Here is a 19379-nt window from a genome sequence, read left to right as displayed (position 1 = left end):
TCCGTTAAAGGCTTAACAAGAAGCTCGCCTTCGGTTCCGAACCAATGCTTACGAAGAACTTACGAACCAAAACAAAATTAGAATAAACAGCCAAACCAGTAATGATACTGAATCCGGGGTCCGTTAAAGGCTTAACAAGAAGCTCGCCTTCGGTTCCGAACCAATGCTTACGAACAACTTACGAACCAAAACAAGAACTTTGAACAACTTTTAGAAACAGAGAAAAATAAATGTATATTGCCTTGGTATGTGTGTTACAACGTCCCTCCTTAATAATAAACCTCCCCTTTATATAGTAGAGGAGTTTTATCCTAAGTACAATCCTAAGAAAGGTAAAAATCTTCTTTTTTGCCAATCACCGATATGCCACTGATATAAGCCGAGATCTACGCCATGATATCCGGTTGGGCACGGATTTCACGACCCTTTGTTAGTCGTGTGAGATTGTTTGGTAACGCTTTCCGCATCCTCGTTATTCGAATCAGGTCCGGGGGCATGGTCTCGATGGCTCTAGGGCACGTGTTCAACCCGGTCTTTGATACGGCCGGCTCCCTGTTTCGATTCCGATTCCATGCAGTTAGGCCCTCACTTTGTTCGCCCCACCGGGGAAATCAGGGTGTTCATTACCCCCGATTTTACCAGTATATATATAGTCCCCTTGTATCTCAAAGAGTAGGTTTGCCAAAACGATGAGAAACGATAGATATTCTCCCGTTCTTTCTTCCGTACGCTATAATAGAAACGATGAAGAAGCCGAAACGTCCCGTCAGTCGCGTTGTTCTGACTTCGAACACGTGTCAGCTATCGGCTGGTTGCCTTCGAATGCGAAGAGATGCAATTTTTTTCTATAAAAGCTTCTATCCCTTGTTCTTTTCCTACTTTCCGACCAACCTTCTACCCTGGAACCTTCAAGAAATCATCAACTTTCTTCAGATTTTCACATCTTCATCCTTACTCTTGAAACTTCCATAGTAATTTCCAGGTTTTTACCCAGATTTTCCTCAATTCAGTATATTCAATTTTTCATCCTCCAAACCTATTACTTGTTCTTCAAACTTTCAAATCTTTTCACATAGAAATGGATAAAACTTTTAATCAGTTCCCCAACAAGTTGCCTCCTGATCGCTGCCAACTCCACACTACTATAAAGTAGGAAGAGAGGGTCGCAATAGCTTTTACCCGATATGAGGATCGGGATCGAATTCCTCAGAGAACTAGAAATTGGAGTTGGGTATCTATCTAGACTAGAGTCGTGTAATTGTTCTAAATGTCACTTCCAACATTTTTGGGTTTTTCAATTATAAACTACTATTATCAAACTACTAATTGAAACTAGATTATGCTACGAGATAATTTCTAAAGTTGTATCTAATGGGAAGAAGGGCACTAGGGTCGTGACATCACCTAGGTGGCTAATTGACGGGTAGATGTTACTAAGGTTCGATTGACATAATTGGGGCTTATGCTATAACCGCTGCACAATTTACCCACTCTCACACATCTCGGTAGAGAGAGTGATATTGCCCCACTTGACTCTCTCGAGACCAAATGGGTAGGCAAATTAGACCAAGCAACTAGGGTTCAAGTAGGGTGATTACTCTCTCGAGATTTAACCCGTTAATTGGGACTATCATTTCTCATGAGTCCATCCCAATTCCTTGTCGGGTCAATTTTGGAGACTTAGACTCTCTTTCTCAAGAAGAGTCGAATCCACAAAGCACAAATCAGTGTTTGCAACCACCAATTTACAGATTAAAACATAAATTCAACCCAAATAGCAAACACCCATAGTCAATCTAACCCTAGATGGCAACACCCATCAATTACCCACACTAGGGTTGAGCCACAACCCTAGCTAATGGGTTTAGCTACTCATGCTTGAAGGAGAAAATGAAGAAATAGATGAAGAACAAGACATATTAATTAAATACTAAATTAAAGTACAAGTATCTATCGTTAAATTGAAGCTAAGATGCCAAAAATGGCTACAAAAGTTGTTCTCGCGAGGGCAGCTGTGTTTTCAAGATAACAGATGACCTAAAAATGGTAAAATGTTCTATTTATACTAAGCTGGAAAAACTGGACAAAAATACCCATGCGGGGTCAGTGCGGGCCGCACTAAATGGACCGCGGCCGCACTGGGCTCCTTGACTTCAACTTTGGCTTCTCTGAACTTGGACTCCGCGGACCGCGTAGAATGGACCGCGGCCGCGGAGGGAGCTGGCGCGGTCCGCACAATAACGACCGCGGACCGCATGGCATTGTCTTGGCAAAATTGTAGTTCCCTGAATCTCTTCACCGCGGACCACACAAAAGAGTAGTTCGGCCGCGGAGCCCTGATCGCGGACCGCGAGATATGCACCGCGGCCGCGTTGCCTCTAGCTTGATTTTACCAACTCTCTGAACCACCTAGTGCGGCCGCATTCCACTTTGCGCGGTCCGCACTAGGCCCTTCTTCCCTTAGCTTTCTTGGTCTTTGATACTTGAGCAGGTTTCACTCCTTTTTGAGCCGATCTTTGACATTTCGTCACTTTGTCGATCAAACCTGCAAACAAGCACAACCTGTGAGCCTTTTGGGACTATTTTGTACAAATATATGATCAAAGCATAGGCAAGTAGGGGCATAAAACATGTTAAAATCCTAACTTATCAACTCCCCCAAACTTAAACCTTTGCTTGTCCTCAAGCAAACAAAATAAGATCCACCCCTTAAAGGAAAGTCCAAGTATTTTCAGCTATCCTAAAGTATCCTCAACAAGCATCAATTGGGACTAACAATTGCCCCCAATACGAATGAATCATTACAACTTTTAACCTTTGAAAAACGATGGATCAAGTGTGACACAAGAGCATCAAGAGTTGACTCAACACATCAACGAACTCTTTCACTTACTTTGGTCATTGTGGAACCTAAACTCACACATCCTCAACTATCCCTAGGCAAACCTCACCTTTTTAGAGTATTGACACACAAATCGAAGTTAATGGGAATTCACTCATCTCTCTCAAGAAAAGGTCGCAAGTCCGGCTCTAAGTACCATATGCTTGCCCCTTATGTAAGTATCCACTAATGTAAGCTTCATTCGGCTCAAGATCATAGAGGGCTTTTGTGGAGTCATTGTGAAGGCTTTTGGGTGAGGGTAGGACATGTTTTTTTTGTTCAAGTGGGTTCAATCTACCCTTAAGCACTTCTTTTGATTCATTTGGCACAATTCACTTGACTCTTTGAGTCATTTCACCTCCTCCAAGGGGTTAGAGAGACATATTGTCACTCTTTCTTATGCATTACAATTCTTTTCTCCTTTTTCAATTTTTCCACACCTTTCTTTCTTTTACTTTTCTTGAATCCCTTCTATTCTTTCTCACTTTGAGCATTCTTTTGTCTTTTTGCTTCTCTTTCTTTTTCATTGCCTTTCCTTTTCTTCATTTTTTGTGCCTCATACCACTTTGTTGTTATCCTCGTCTCTCCCCCAAACTTATGCTTTTGCCATGTGCTCAAGGAAAGATAGGGTGCCAAGAGAGGGTATCTTTTAGAACAGGTATAGGCTTGTAACATGGTTCTTGAAAGAAAAAGGTCTAAGGCTCAAAAGGGTTAACTAGGGATCATGTCATTGGTAGGCTATGGAATTTGTTCAACTATCATTTGGATCAAGGAGGGGCTATAATCACTTCTCAAGTCAAATTTCACTTAGGATTTCGCCTCAACGAACATTCAGGGCAAGTTCTAGACCAATGGCTCGGGACTTGGACTCGCAATTCGATTTCTCACCACACAAGCTAAGGGATTGCTAAAGACATCGAGTCGGGAGCCCACAACGACCTTAGATATGATTTGAGCACACAATGGTCCCGAAAGGAACACTTGATGATTATTGGCCAACGCAAGAGTCTCAAGGCCACGACTTTCACCATCCTAAACACAACATTCTGTCTTTGACCATGGGATCAAAGTCAAATGTGCTAGGCCCAAGTGAAGCTTTGTTTGAGGTACTTTTAACCATAAACTACCAAAAACAAAAACAAAAACGGACTCAAAACCTTAAGAAGGTTGTCACGCCATCTATCATTGGGAAGAGCCACCCGGTTCACACAATACTCCACCTTTGAAAAGAACTGTGGCATTAAGAAAACCAAAGGCTTATTAAAAACGTCAAAACTAAACAAAAATCTACGAGCCTATATAAGAAGCTAAAAATGAATTTTTTTTACGAAAAATAGAAAATAGAATGAATATGTACAAACAGGGAATGAATATACAACGGGGGATGAATATATACAATGATGTAACTTCATATACATACCCAAAAAGAAGATAAAAAGTACGATGAAAGCAACTAAATGTAAAGTTATATACAGACCAACAGAAAATCAAAAGAAAGCATAAAATATTAATATTTACAGTCATCCAAACATGAAGGGCGCACCCCCTCGAATAAAAGCTGGCATTGTCCCCAATGCCAACTAACAAAATAAGCATCAAAAAGTATAGGGAGAGGATATGAAGACTCCCTAAGCCGTGTCCGTCTGCATGGGATCAACTGTGGTCCCTGGGTCCTCTGTATGCGCGGGAACCTCAGACTGGTTCCCGGTCTCCTGCTGCTCAGCTGCTGGGACTGGCGCATGGACCTAGACAGGCTGAATATCAGGGGCATCCTGTGGCTGACTGGAGGAGGCCTCCAGTGGGTCTGCCAACTGGATGATCGCCTCATCTGCACTGGGGAGCTACCTCTTCTTCCTAGGAAGCATCTGTGTTTGCTCCTGCTGTGGCTCTGCTACTGGAGCTGGATCCTCAAATAATAAATCTAAAGGCAGCTGGTCTGCCTTCAGTCTCTCTACATCCGCCCTGAGCTCCTTCACGGACTCCCTGGAAGCCCGTGTCTTGCGCAGCTTCTTGTGCTCATTGGCAAGCTCTTTGAGAGCCTTGCCATGTGAAGCCACTACCTTCACCAACTCGGCCTGGGTGCTAAGGATCTTCTCCTGGTTATCAAGTAGCTTCTTCAAAGCATCCTCTATAGACTGTGGGACCTGAACTGGCGGAGGAGCCGACTGAGCTGCAATGGTGGAGGTCAAAGTGGACAACTTGGATGAAGCAGTATACATCCAGTTGTTCAGACTCCGAAGTGTCTGGTGCAGCCTGTGGGCAGTGATAGGATGGGCCCGGGAAGATGGAATCCCCGGGCCAGCTGAAGTAGAAGGACCAGTAGTAGTGGAAGGTCCCGGAGGCAGCTCAACAATGGTGGAGGCAGGCTCAGTGGAGGGCTCTACCGCAACCGGCTCTTCAGACTGCCCAGTTGGAGCAGAGGCAGGCGGCTTGTAATTCTTGTCCTTTGGGTTGTCCGACCCCTTCAAACTGTACCATAAAAATGGAGCGACATGGTTGACCTTGATATCAAAATCTCTCTTCTCCACCTTTAGGTCCCGGAAATACATAGTGAGGGTGTTGGGAAAAGGATAGTTCCGTTCATGCTCAACCCCCACTGCAGAAATGACACGGGACATCACATTGCCCGCGTTGATCGGATAGTCCGCCATAATAGATGCAACAAGAACAGCCCGGGCAAGTGGAATAGTCTGATCATGGATAGTGGGGTCAAGTCGGCTGCACACAAACGTCAACCACCCCCTAGCCTCAAAGTTAAAAGTCTTCCGAGAAATCTTGGTCCCTGCTTGCAACCACTCGGGAACAGCACTCGGGTTTACTAGGTATGAAGCTAACCACGGACGAACCTCTTCGCCCATTACCAATTTTTCGTTGTAAAGGGTCTCATCTTCGTCATCGAACCCCAAGTACTCATTAAGTGCCTTCCCAGTAAATACCACATTTGTGTTCCGCACTTTGGTCACTTTAGTGCCCTTCAAGATGTGGGCTACGTTGCTATAGAACTCCTTGACCATGTGATCATTTGCCTTTACACATTCACTCCAAAAATGCGCCCAACCCACTCGAGTGTGAAACTGTCTATGCACATTTGGGTGTAGGGGAAGAAGGTCCCGCTCAATAAAACTCCTCTCGAGAATCAGCTTCCGTATTGGCCACCATTCCCTAAACTTGTGGAACGCTACCTGACTGACGAACCTATCCTCCAAAGTTATGGGATTTCTAGTTCGGTCAACACCCCCAACTTGAGGTTCACCACCCCCTTGTGCCTCCTCCTCGTCTCCTTCTGCACTCTCCCCAGACAAAGAAGCTGTAGGGGAGGTCGAGTATTCCCCACTACCGGATGCGGAGCCCTCAGATGAGTCATTCACAATATTCATTGGTTGTCGGACAGTGGGTGATGGCGGAGGAGTATCATCAGTCAATCGAAGGTCAGTGACAATGTGAGTTGGGACCGAGTCTGAGGAGATGTCTTGAGAGGGCACATACTCACTCCCAGAAGAATGGGAAGCAGCTTTATCTGCAGCTTTTATCAACTTCTGGGTCTTTTTGATGTTTTCCCGAGCTTGGGGAGTGAGTTTTACCACCCTCTTTCCTTTGCCCCCTCGGGAGGAACCACCTCTCCCGGGTTGTTTTGTTCCTTTGCCTCCTTGTTGTCTAACCATTGTTTGCAAACACACACATATAGCTTTGTTAGTATCAGTAGAGGCAGTGAATCAGTTGTGGAAAATGAATTACAGTACAGAAGCAAACAGTTGCAGAACAGTGCACCGCGGTCCGCACAAAAAGGAGTGCGGCCGCACTAGAGTCACCGCGAACCGCATAAAACCCACTGCGGTCCGCACAGGTTTAAATCCCCCAAGGTATGATCTCTGATTCTCACCACCGCGGCCCGCACAAAATGGTATATCGGCCACGTGGGTCAGCGCGGACCGCACAAAGTGCAATGCGGCCGCGCTGGCACATGGCATTTCTCAGAACTTAAGCACCGCGGACCGCACAAAAGTGACCGCGGTCCGCGAAGGGTGCTGACTTAGGGCACTGAGTTAGGGTTTAAGTTTTTGTTTCAATTTTGTTCATATCATCACCTACTTTGTCCCTACACAATTTCCCACTCATTATGCACATCAATCACACAAAGACCAGTATTTAAAACTAACCTAAGCTAATCAAATAGAGCAAAAGGAGAAAAAGAAGAAGCTATGGGCTACTGGTCATGAAAATAAAAGGAAATTATAAAATGAAACAAAGAAAAATGGATGAAATGTTACCAGATATTGATAAGGAGTGAAAACACACAGTACAAGTATGCTATTACGCAGAAAGGAGGAGATGAACAGTGAATTTTAGTCTCTGAGAGCTTAGGGTTCGAAAAGGGTAAAAGGAGACCCTTGAGGTCTATTTATAGAAAAAGCAGTGGGACCCAGCCTTACCAACCAGCGCGAAACGGATCGCGGACCGCGCCGGGTTTGTTCAGAAGAAGCTTGAGAAGGCAACCTCCGCGATCCGCACAAAACAGACCGCGGCCGCGGAGGTTCACCGTGGACCGCACTAAATGGAATGCGGCCGCGGTGGCAAACTTCAGAGAACACCTCACATGGCTTTCACCAGTGCGGACCGCACAAAATGCAATGCGGCCGCACTGGTAACTTCAGAGACTGTTCATTTTGTCCAAAATGTTTTGCACTGCATCAACACAATCCCTGCAACATCTCACAACCAATTAGTCCAAAAATCAAACCTAAACTACAAAGAAAATCAAATAAAACAAGAAGAAAAAGACATGGGTTGCCTCCCAAGAAGCGCCTGATTTAACGTCGCGGCACGACGCATGTTACCATCACATCACTTCAAATCAAGATGCACCACCACGTGGCTCTCATCAAGCTCTCCAAGAAGCAGTAACAGGCACGCCCAGCAAGTTGGGTTAGCATCCGATCAATGAATGGAAAGGGATAAAGATCCTTGCGGGGCACTCTGTTCAATTTCCCATAGTCTATGCAACCTTGCCAACCTGTGACTGTTCTTTTCGGAATCAACACATTATGAGGATATGTCACCATTGTATGTACTGCTTCATTTAAACTTCTTTGATGCTCCAAGGAAGGCATTGCATCATCCTCCAAGAGAATTTCGGGCTTAAAGATTGTGGGGCTGAGGTGTGGAAGAAGTAGTTGTATTATCAACACCGGTGGCTCCTCAATTGTTGGCTTTGTTGGTGGAGTTTCCAGGTTTTCAAGATCTAAAGACAATTTACTGGGCTCACAAGATTCCATAACATGTAGAGCATTGACACACTCCACTTTGCTTGCAACATTATTGACATCAAGATTCAAGAGCACGGCCTCAAGAGGATCCTCCACGTTGATCATAGAACTTGTGTCATCCACAATCACAGCTGTGATAAGGTCTACAAATGAACACAGTTCGGTGCGATTGGGTTGCTTCATAGACTTGCAAACATTAAAGACAACCTTTTCATCACCCACTCTAAAGGTTAGTTCACCCGCTTCAACATCAACCAATGCTTTCCCCGTTGCAAGGAAAGGTCTCCCTAGAATAATCGGGACCTCATAGTCCACCTCTCAATCCAAAATCACAATGTCCGCCGGTAGGATAAATTTGTCCACCCGGACAAGCACATCATCAACTATACCCAAAGGACGCTTCATTGATTTATCTTCCATCTGTAATCTCATGGAAGTTGGCCTTGGTGGCCCAATACCCAGGGTCTTGAAAATTGAGAAAGGCATTAAATTGATGCTTGCCCCAAGATCACATAAAGCTCTAGCAAAGTCTGCACTACCAATGGTGCAAGGGATAGTGAAAGCACCGGGATCCTCGAATTTCGGGGCCATTGAATGTACTATGGCACCAACTTGGTGGGTCATCTTGATAGTTTCGCAGTCCATCGATCTTTTCTTTGTAACCAAATATTTCATGAATTTCGCATACCCAGGCATTTGCTCCAAAGCCTCCACCAAAGGCACGTTGATGGATAAGCTCTTCATCATGTCAATGAACTTTCGGAATTGGTTGTCACTTTTCTGCTTGGCTAGCCTTTGAGGATAAGGCGGAGGTGGTCTAGGCAAAGGTGCCTTGGATTTTGGCACCACCGGCTCCGGCATGTCAATTATGTGCTCCCTAGACGGGTTCACGGCCTCATGAGTTTCCACCTCGGCCTCATCAATGTCAATCCTCACATCATTGTTCACATCATTCTCTACCACATCTTCAACTACCAAAGGAACATCATTTTCTTGCAACTCATCATCGTCTTCCACACCTTGCTTATCTTTTGAGGCATGCACATCACCGCCTCTCCCACTTCTTGTTACCGCCATCACATGATTGTTCCCACCCTTAGGGTTCACTACCGTATCACTTGGTAGAGCACCCTTTGGGCGAGTGTTCAACGATTGAGAGATTTGGCCTAATTGCACCTCTAAATTCCGAATGGAGGTATTGTGGGAGGCCAATTGAGCATCGGAATCTTGTAACTTCTTCATCATTTGTTCGAACATCATTTCTATTCTTCCCATATCATTACCCGAAGAACTAGATCCTTGAGAAGGGAACGGGGGTGGATTGTTCGGTTGTTGGTACATGGGGGGACTTTGAAAGCCTTGCCCTCTATTTCCTTGGTTTCCATTATTGTTCCAATTGCCTTGACTGTTATCGTTCCAATTGTTGTTATTTCCATTCCACTGCCCTTGGTTGCCTTGATTGTTGTTGCCCCAATTACCGCCTTGGTTGTTGTTGTTCCAATTACCACCGCCTTTTTGTTGATTGCCCCAATTACCTTGAGGTCGCCATTGTTGGTTTGAAGAGTTGCCTATATTGCCTTGATAGTTGTTAACATATTGTACCTCTTCATTTTGTTCATCATAGCCCTTATTTTGAAAACCCCTCACAATCATCATCAAATTGTTCGGAATTCCCTTGATTTTGTTGCCTTCTTTGCCTTCTCTTGTTGGTAAACAAATTAACACTTTCCATAGCATTCACTTGGCGAGGATTTTGGACTTGTTGCAACTGTGCCTTAGCCAATTGGTTCATGGTAGTTGTCAACTCCGCTATAGCCTATCCATGGTCATATAGCTCCTTATGCAAATGAATAACTGTAGGGTCGCCTTGAGGAACATTGGCCCTACTTTGCCATGCGGAAGATGTGTCCGCCATCTCATCAAGAATCTCACAAGCTTGGTCATAAGTCAACTTCATGAAATTACCCCCGGCCAATTGATTGACTATGCATTGATTTGTTGTATTGATGCCCCGATAGAAGGTTTGTTGGATCATCGCCTCCGTCATATCATTGTTTGGGCATTCTTTCGCCATTGTTCTAGATCGCTCCCAAATCTCATGCAAAGGCTCTGTGGGTTCTTACTTGAAAGCCAATATCTCATCTCGAAGTGCCGCCATATGCCCGGGTGAGAAGAATTTAGCAATAAATTTATCCGCCAACTCATCCCAAGTTGTAATGGAATGATTGGGGAGTCTCTCTAGACAATCTAATGCCTTTCCCCGGAGTGAGAATGGGAAAAGTCTCAACCTAAGATCATCTTCGGACACATTCGTTTTCTTGCTACCCCAACATGTATCCACGAACCCTTTTAGATGTTTGTAGGCATTTTGATCCGCAACGCCCGTGAAATACCCACGCTGCTCAAGTAGGGTCAGCATCACATTAGTTATCTGAAAATTGCCCGCCCGGATTCTGGGAGGGACAATCGCACTCGCATATCCTTGATTTGGTAGCACCCGAGGAACCGCTCTTGGAGGTGGCGGAGGAGGGTCTGGAACGTTGTCATTAGCATTAGCCTGGCGTCCTCGTCCACATCCGGGGGGTACAAGAGGCACCTCATCGTCTCCAATTTCATCTACCTCCTCCCCCGCGAGCACGTTTCCAAGAGTGACATTCGCGTTTAAAGCCATTTGGTACCTGTAGTAATCACGCACACAAATTAGTAAATAAGAAGGAAAGAAGAACAACACACAAAACTAACTAAATAGATAGCCAAAACCGTTAGCTCCCCGGCAACGGCGCCAAAAAGTTGATCGCTTCCAACTCCACACTACTATAAAGTAGGAAGAGAGGGTTGCAATAGCTTTTACCCAATATGAGGGTCGGGATCGAATTCCTCAGAGAGCTAGAAACTGGAGCTGGGTATCTATCTAGACTAGAGTCGTGTAATTGTTCTAAATGTCACTTCCAACATTTTTGGGGTTTTCAATTAAAAAGTACTAGTATCAAACTACTAATTGAAACTAGATTATGCTACGGGATAATTGCTAAAGTTGTATCTAATGGGAAGGAGGGCACTAGGGTCGTGACATCACCTAGGTGGCTAATTAACGGGTAGATGTTACTAAGGTTCGATTGACATAATTGGGGCTTATGCTATAACCGCTGCACAATTTTACCCACTCTCACACCTCTCGGTAGAGAGAGTGATATTTCCCCACTTGACTCTCTCGAGACCAAATGGGTAGGAAAATTAGACCAAGCAACTAGGGTTCAAGTAGGGTGATTACTCTCTCGAGATTTAACCCGTTAATTGGGACTATCATTTCTCATGAGTCCATCCCAATTCGTTGTTGGGTCAATTTTGGAGACTCAGACTCTCTTTCTCAAGAAGAGTCGAATCCACAAAGCACAAATCAGTGTTTGCAACCACCAATTTACAGATTAAAACATAAAATCAACCCAAATAGCAAACACCCATAGTCAATCTAACCCTATATGGCAACACCCATCAATTACCCACACTAGGGTTAAACCACAACCCTAGCTAATGGGTTTAGCTACTCATGCTTAAAGAAGAAAATGAAGAAATAGATGAAGAACAAGACATATTAATTAAATACTAAATTAAAGTACAAGAATCTATCGTTAAATTGAAGCTAAGATGCCAAAAATGGCTACAAAAGTTGTTCTCACGAGCGCAGTTGTGTTCTCAAGATAACAGATGACCTAAAAATGGTAAAATGTTCTATTTATACTAAGCTGGAAAAACTGGACAAAAATACCCCTGCGGGGTCAGTGCTGGCCGCACTAAATGGACCGCGGCTGCACTGGGCTCCTTGACTTCAACTTTGGCTTCTCTAAACTTGGACTCCGCGGATCGCGTAGAATGGACCGCGGCCGCGGAGGGAGCTGGCGCGGTCCGCATAATAACGATCGCGGACCGCATGGCATTGTCTTGACAAAATTGTAGTTCTCTGAATCTCTTCACCGCGGACCGCACAAAAGAGTAGTTCGGCCGCGGAGCCCTGATCGCGGACGGCGAGATATGCACCGCGGCCGCGTTGCCTCTAGCCTGATTTTACCAACTCTCTGAACCACCTAGTGAGGCCGCATTCCACTTTGCGCGGTCCGCACTAGGCCCTTCTTCCCTTAGCTTTCTTGGTCTTTGATACTTGAACAGGTTTCACTCCTTTTTGAGCCGATCTTTGACATTTCGTCACTTTGTCGATCAAACCTGCAAACAAGCACAACTTGTGAGCCTTTTGGGACTATTTTGTACAAATATATGATCAAAGCATAGGCAAGTAGGGGCAAAAAACATGTTAAAATCCTAACTTATCACCTCCTCATCTTCTCAACCGAGCACTGGTACTGAGGCGGTTACTCCTGAAGTAGTTGCCCTTGAAACGGCTGCTTCCGAGGTAGCTGCGGACAAATCGACCCCCGAGCCTCCCTTGAAAATGTTTATTCTGGGGCGCTGCTCAACTGCAAATGACTTTAAGGACGAGAAACCCTCATGCAAATAGGACCGGGGTGAAGGAGCATCAAGGTACATATGCTCCGTGACCAAAGATGTCCTTCCCGTGGTCCGAAAGGACTATAATTGGGAAGTTAATAATGTAGTAGTCCCCGGGCCCGAGGACGCCATTACTACCCACGTAGAGGGGGTACTTAAGTGTTTATACTTACCCCTTCACACTGGGCCCGATGGACCCGGTTGTTTTGGAGTTTTGCAGGACGTACGAGGTGTGCCTCGGGAAAATCCATCTCTCTCTATGGAGGATCGTGATCCTCTTTTGTTACCTCGTGAACAACACCGGGTCTGGTAGGTTCACCATCGATCATCTACTTTGTTTATACCGTCCCCAAATTTTTCGAGGGGGGCTAATCAAGATTACTCTCCGAGCCAGCAAGGCCCCTTTTTCGAGCATTGATGAAGACCGAGATCGGGGCTGGTAGGGACACTTCGTTTGGGTGAAGACCGAAGACTTGATCCCTCCCGAGTTCATGCCATTTCCTGAGAAATGGAATACATCTCGTAAGTGCATTCTATCCTTAAGCGTCAATTTTTATCTTCATTCTCTTTTTTCTCATTCATACTTGTGATTGTGCAGCTGTTGCCCGGGTTCCAAATGCGGTCCCTCGGCTACAGGAGTAGATTGAGGGCATCTACACACAGATGACGTACTCCGAGCGCGTATGGAACAAGCTTTCGAAGGGCCGATGGGAGGCCCGTTCTCATGGTAAGGTCTTTCTCTGAATAGTTAACACCATGCTTCCAACTTTCATCATACTGACTTTCTTTCCCTTTTTTTGTATATTTGCTTAAGACCACCAAACTTAGGCCTTTGGAAGGGGGCGGGGATGTGTCCTTGTCTCTGATCCCTCCGTTGCGTGATAGCCCGGGGCTGCCATGGGGGAAAATAAGAAAAGAAAAGCTTCGGGCTCCCCGAGCTCCGTGGTGAAGCCAAAGAAAAGAGTGGCTCGTAAGACCAAGAAGAGCTCTGGTTCTCGGGTGCTAGATTCCGATTCGCTTCTTTGGCTCAGAGACGAGCCCGAAGAAGATGACATTTTTATTGCCAATGGATCGACCCCCCCTGGGGAGCAATCGACAGCCGAGGGGGAGATTCGCGAAGCCGACCACCCTCAGACTCGGGAGATTGATGTTAAGACGGTGGCTAAGACCCCCCGGGACATCAGCTCCGCTTCGAAGGAAGCGCCTGATGTAATAGAGATTATAGGAACGCCCTCCTACACCGAGTACATGCTCGAGAAGGACCAAGCAGGAAAGGAGAAGTCCAATGAAAGGGTCCATGCCGCGGACGATCCCCATCATTTCTTTTTTGATAGTGTGGACTCGTCCGCTATGGAAGATTTTTCTGGGCTGGGCGACCTAGCAGTTCAGAAAAAAGAAAAATCCTCGGAAGCTGGCGGGCCAAGTTCGAGCCCGAAATTGATCAAGCAGTTCCCTGCTCCGAGTGTGGACCCCGATCCAAGAGATTTGTTATTCTTACTATTCCGGAGGATTCCCGGGTTTTGTTCGCTCCAGTGAGAATAGCAAACTACCTTCGATGCCTGGTGACCGAGGAGGACCAGACAAAAAAGAATAAGGTTAACGTGCCATGCCTTTTCAATGAGGTACATCAGACGCTGGACCAGGTAAGGCATTATTATGTCCTTTGGTCTTTACTTAGGTTTTGATATTTCTCACATTTTTCACCGTTTTGTAGGCATCAGTACTTCATCATGAGAGCTTCTTCCGATATCAGGTCGAGGTCAATCAGCTCGAGTTTGAGGTCAAGGAGCAGGCCCAAAAAAGGGTTATGAAGGACCTTCAGGTTGAGCTGGATAGGGCTCAGAAGGAAGATTCGATCCTGAGGTGGGAGCATGACTCTCTAGTCAAAAAGGTGAAGGTCTTTGAAGTTTGAAATGAGGAACTAGTCAAGATGACTAACGTCCAAACCTCGCTGGTCCAACAGAAGATCGATCTAATTGCCCAACCCTGAGTCGAATTGAACGAGGTCCAGGCCATGGCCGACAGGTGGAAAAGAAAAATGGACCAGTTAGCTTCGGAGAAGGAAGCCGCCCAAGCACCGCTGGCGTCGGTAGAGGTTCAACTTCAGGTGGCGAAAGAGAAAGCCGACAAGCAGTCCCAGCTGAACGATGAACTCTAAGAACAACTGAGCTCGGCCCTAGCAGATTGGGACGCCCTCAATAAGGAATACCAGGCAATAAGGTCCAAGTTGGACACGACTTCCGCCGATGCCAAAGAGATGGTGGCCCAATATAAGGCTGATGTCGAAGCAGCCGAGGCCCGCCTAAAGACCAATGCTGAATATATGAGGCGGTTGTCCCGAAGGGAGACCCTTGAAGAGATCCATGCTCGAGGCTTTGACCTATTAGCCGAGATTGAGGAGTCTTAGAAGCTTAAGGCCGAGGCAAAGAAACTTGCTAAGCCCGAGGGTGCAGAGAACTCTGAAGGTTCTGAGGAATTTGAAGGCTCTGACGATTTTGGCGCCGAATCGAGCCCTAGCAAAGATCTGGCATGAATGCCTTGGAATTTTTTTGTTTTTGTGTTGTGTATATTTTTTTTATATTTTGAGTCCGTTTTTGTTGGGCCTCTATAAAGATATTCCGGAATATATAAAATTCCCCTTTTGGCAATTTCTAGTCTATATATTTTTAGCATATTTTCATAATTTTCATTCTTACAAATATTTCTAATGCCTTAGCATATAATGATAGTAATAAGTTGTTTGTTTTTTGGAGATCCGAACAGATCCTGTCCTCGATGCAATTTTTATTTGCTCGAAGCTTTGAAAACTCGGAGTGACCAGGAGTTTTCCCGAGATGCTAAAGTAATTTATGATGATGTTTTTATCGAGGGTAAGCTTTTGGCAGGTTTTGACTTTTTATTGAAGACCTTATGTTTTGATTACGGGCTTAGGACGTCTCCGAATCGTTTTTACGGTGGTCATAGCCTTTTAGGTATACACACTACCTAATGGGTTTTGTGTCTATGAGATTTGGTAGCCCGAGTTGCCCGACTTATTTTGGACGACAGTCCCCGATCAATGGTAGCCCGTGGGCTCGATAGTCCCCGAATAGGGATAGCCTTTAGGCTCGGGTAGGGGTAGCCCTTGGGCTCGATAGTGCCCAAATAGGGATAACCCTTAAGCTCAATGCTTTTAAGAGGCAAGAATATGTAATAACAAGGTGGGAACTTTCTTTCATTTCTGTGTGTAAAGTACATGATCGAAAGCATGTAAAAGCTTGTATTATGGCTAAGGTGGCCTATGCGAGCACGATTCACTTTGACCGTTTGGCCCTTACAATAAATCCTAACTACCGAGCCTAAGTTGTTCAAGTATGAAGTTTCCTTCTTTCCTTGCTAAGAAGTCTAACCCGAATGTGATGGCACCTATTATTCGAGGTCGATCTTGAGGGTGCTCGGATACTGTTGATGCGACCATTGACTCCGATTTAAAACTAATCTTCTAAATTAGCACAATTTACTGTTACCTCGTTAAAAACCTTGCCAGAAAACGTATTTGGGACAAAAGCGGTTCAAGGAAAAAAGAGTGCAACACGTGCTTTCAGATCTAATAGTCATATTTTTTTGACTGTTGCTTGCAAGTGTTAGTACAACTCATAATATTATAAAAGGTAAATGAGATCGTACCTTAGCAGTAGTATCGCTTTAAGTGCGTCATGTTCTAGTTGTTCGGTAGCTGTGTACCATTTCCTACGCCGAGTTTGTACGAGCCTTTGTCGGTAATCCCGAATATGGTCCTTCCCAATTCGGCCCTAGCTTCTCTTCGTGCAGGTTCTGGGTGTGTAGTGTTACTTTTCTTAAAACCAAGTCCCCGATCTTGAAGTGTCGAAGGTTGGCTCTTCGGTTAGAGTATATTTCTATTTATTGTTTCTGGCGGCCAACCGCACTAGGGCAGCCTCGTGCCTTTCATCCAATAGTTCCAGGCTCGTGCTCATGGCCTCACCATTTGATTCTTCGGTCACATATCGGAACCTAAGGCTCAGTTCTCCCACTTTTACTGGTATTAGTGCTTCAGCACCGTAGACCAACGAAAATGGAGCGGCCCCAGTAGTAGATTTCGAGGTTGTACGGTATGCCCCCAAGACTTCTCGCTGAATTTCCTTCCATTTCCCTTTGGTATCGGTCAATATCTTCTTTACGTTTTGAAGTATGGTCTTGTTTGTTGATTCCGCCTGTCCGTTCCCACTAGGGTGATAGGGTGTTGACAAGATCTTTTTGATCTTGTGATATTCGAAAAACTTATTTACTTTGCTACCGATGAACTGCTTCCCATTATCGCACACTATCTCGGCCTGTATATCGAACCGACATATTATGTGGTCCCAAATGAAGTCAATGACTTCTTTTTCCTGGACCTTCTCGAACGCTTGGGCTTCGACCCATTTAGAGACATAATCGGTCACAAACAATATGAATTGAGCCTTACCAGGTGCCCATGGCAGGTACCGACAATGTCCATTCCCCATTTCATAAACGGCCATGGGGACAAGACCGATTGTCGTAAATCCGGGTTGGATCAATGGTGCGTGTCTTTGATAGCCGTCGCATCTTCCTACAAAGTGATTTGCATCTTTCTCTATATCCATCCAATAGTAGCTAGCTCTGATTACCTTCTAAACTAAAGATTCCGCCCCTGAATGGTTTCCATAGGTGCCCTCATGAATTTCTCTCAAGATGTATTTGGTATCTCCCGGCCCCAAGCATATGGAGAGGGGGTCGTCGAACGATCTTCTAAAAAAAGTACCTTCGGACAGGCTAAACCTGGCTGCCTTAGTGCGTAGGGCTCTCGATTCTTTAGGATCCGAAGGTAACCTCCTAGTCTTCAAGTAGTCTATGTACTTGTTTCTCCAATCCCAAGTTAAACTTATTGAATTTATTTCGGCGTGGCCTTCTTCCACTACCGATTTCATGAGTTGTACGACTATTCCTGATGTGAATTCATCGTCATCAACCGATGACCCCGAGTTAGCCAGAGCATCGGCCTCGCTATTTTGATCTTGAATTGACTCAGCGTTACGTGTAATTTGTCTAAATACCTTCGCATTCATTCCTCTTTTACTTTGAACATCCCATTAACTTGATTTACCACAAGGAGGGAATCACACTTAGCTTTGACCACCTCAGCCCCCAGGCTTTTAGCAATTCGAGACCTGCAATCATGGCCTCATACTCGGCCTCAGTGTTAGTCAATTTTACAGTTCGAATAGACTGCCTAACTATATTTCCCGTAGGCTGCTTCAACATGATGCCGAGTCCGGGTCCCTTTGCGTTTGAAGCATTGTACGTAAAGAGGGTCAGATTCCCGAGGAAGTCCCCGAGTTTAACAACATTGGGTATCAGGGTCGGCGTAAAGTCGGCCACGAATTCTGCTATAATTTGTGACTTGATGGTAGTTCGGGGTCAATATTCGATATCTTACCCGCTAATTTCTATGCTCATTCGGCCAAGCGACCTGAGAGCTCGGGTTTGTGCATATTGTTCCTTAGCGGGTAAGAGGTTATGACACATATAGGGTGGCATTGAAAGTACGGTTTCTACTTCTTGGAGGCGCTTAGCAAAGCAAGCACCAATTTTTCCAGGTGAGGATACCTTGTTTCGGCCACGCCTAGAGTTCTACTAACATAATAAACAAGAAATTGCGTACCTTCCTCCTCTCGGACTAGGACGCCACTTACCGCCACTTTGGATACCGTGAAATAAAGGTACAACCTTTCATCCGCCTTCGGAGTATGGAGTAGGAGTGGATTCAAAAGGTACCATTTGATTTCTCCCAAGGCTTGCTGGCACTCCGGGGTCCAAGAGAAGTAATTCTTCTTCTTCAATAGTGAGAAGAATCAATGGCTTATTTTGAGGACCTCGATATGAACCGGTCCAGGGCGGCAATACGCTCGGTTAGCCTCTGAATGACCTTAACAATATCCACCACGGTGATGTGTTCTATGATTTTGATTTTATCGGGATTAATCTCGATCCCCTGTTGGATACCATGAGATTTTCTAGATCCGTCCCCGAATGCGTATTTTTATGGGTTGAGATTCATATTGTATCTTCTCAATGTCAAACATTTCCGACAAATGTTTTAAATGGTCCTCTGCTCGCAGGGACTTAACTAGTATGTCGTCAATGTAAACCTCCTTTGATTTTCCTGTTTGTTATTCGAACATTCGATTTACTAGGGTTGATAAGTGGCACCATCGTTCTTTTGTCCGAATGGCATTACATTATAACAGTATGTGCCAAACTTAGTGATAAAGAAAGTTATTTCTTGTTTGCTCGGGTTCATTCGGATTTGGTTGTTCCCGGGATAGGCTTCGAGAAAACTGAGTATCTCATGCCCGGTAGTCGCATCGATCATGCAATCGATGTTAAGCAAAGGAAATGAGTACTTAGGACATGTCTTGTTCAAGTCTTTGTAATCTACACACATTCTTAACTTGTTTCCCTTTTTAGGTACTGTCACTACGTTAGCTAACCAATCCGAGTACTTAACATCCCGAATGGAACCTATTTTAAGGAGTTTAAATACCTCATCTTTGATGAATGCATGCTTGACTTCGGACTAAGGTCTCCTCTTCTATTTAACCGAGAGGAACTTCGAATCCAAACTCAGCTTGTGAGATGTTATCTCCGGTGGGATCCCTATCATATCAATATGGGACCAAGAGAAACAATCTATGTTAGATGTAAGGAATTTA

Source organism: Nicotiana attenuata, unplaced genomic scaffold (genome assembly GCF_001879085.1).
Source record: "Nicotiana attenuata strain UT unplaced genomic scaffold, NIATTr2, whole genome shotgun sequence".
In the NCBI taxonomy this organism is placed as follows: Eukaryota; Viridiplantae; Streptophyta; class Magnoliopsida; order Solanales; family Solanaceae; genus Nicotiana; species Nicotiana attenuata.
Note: the sequence above shows the minus strand (reverse complement) of the source record.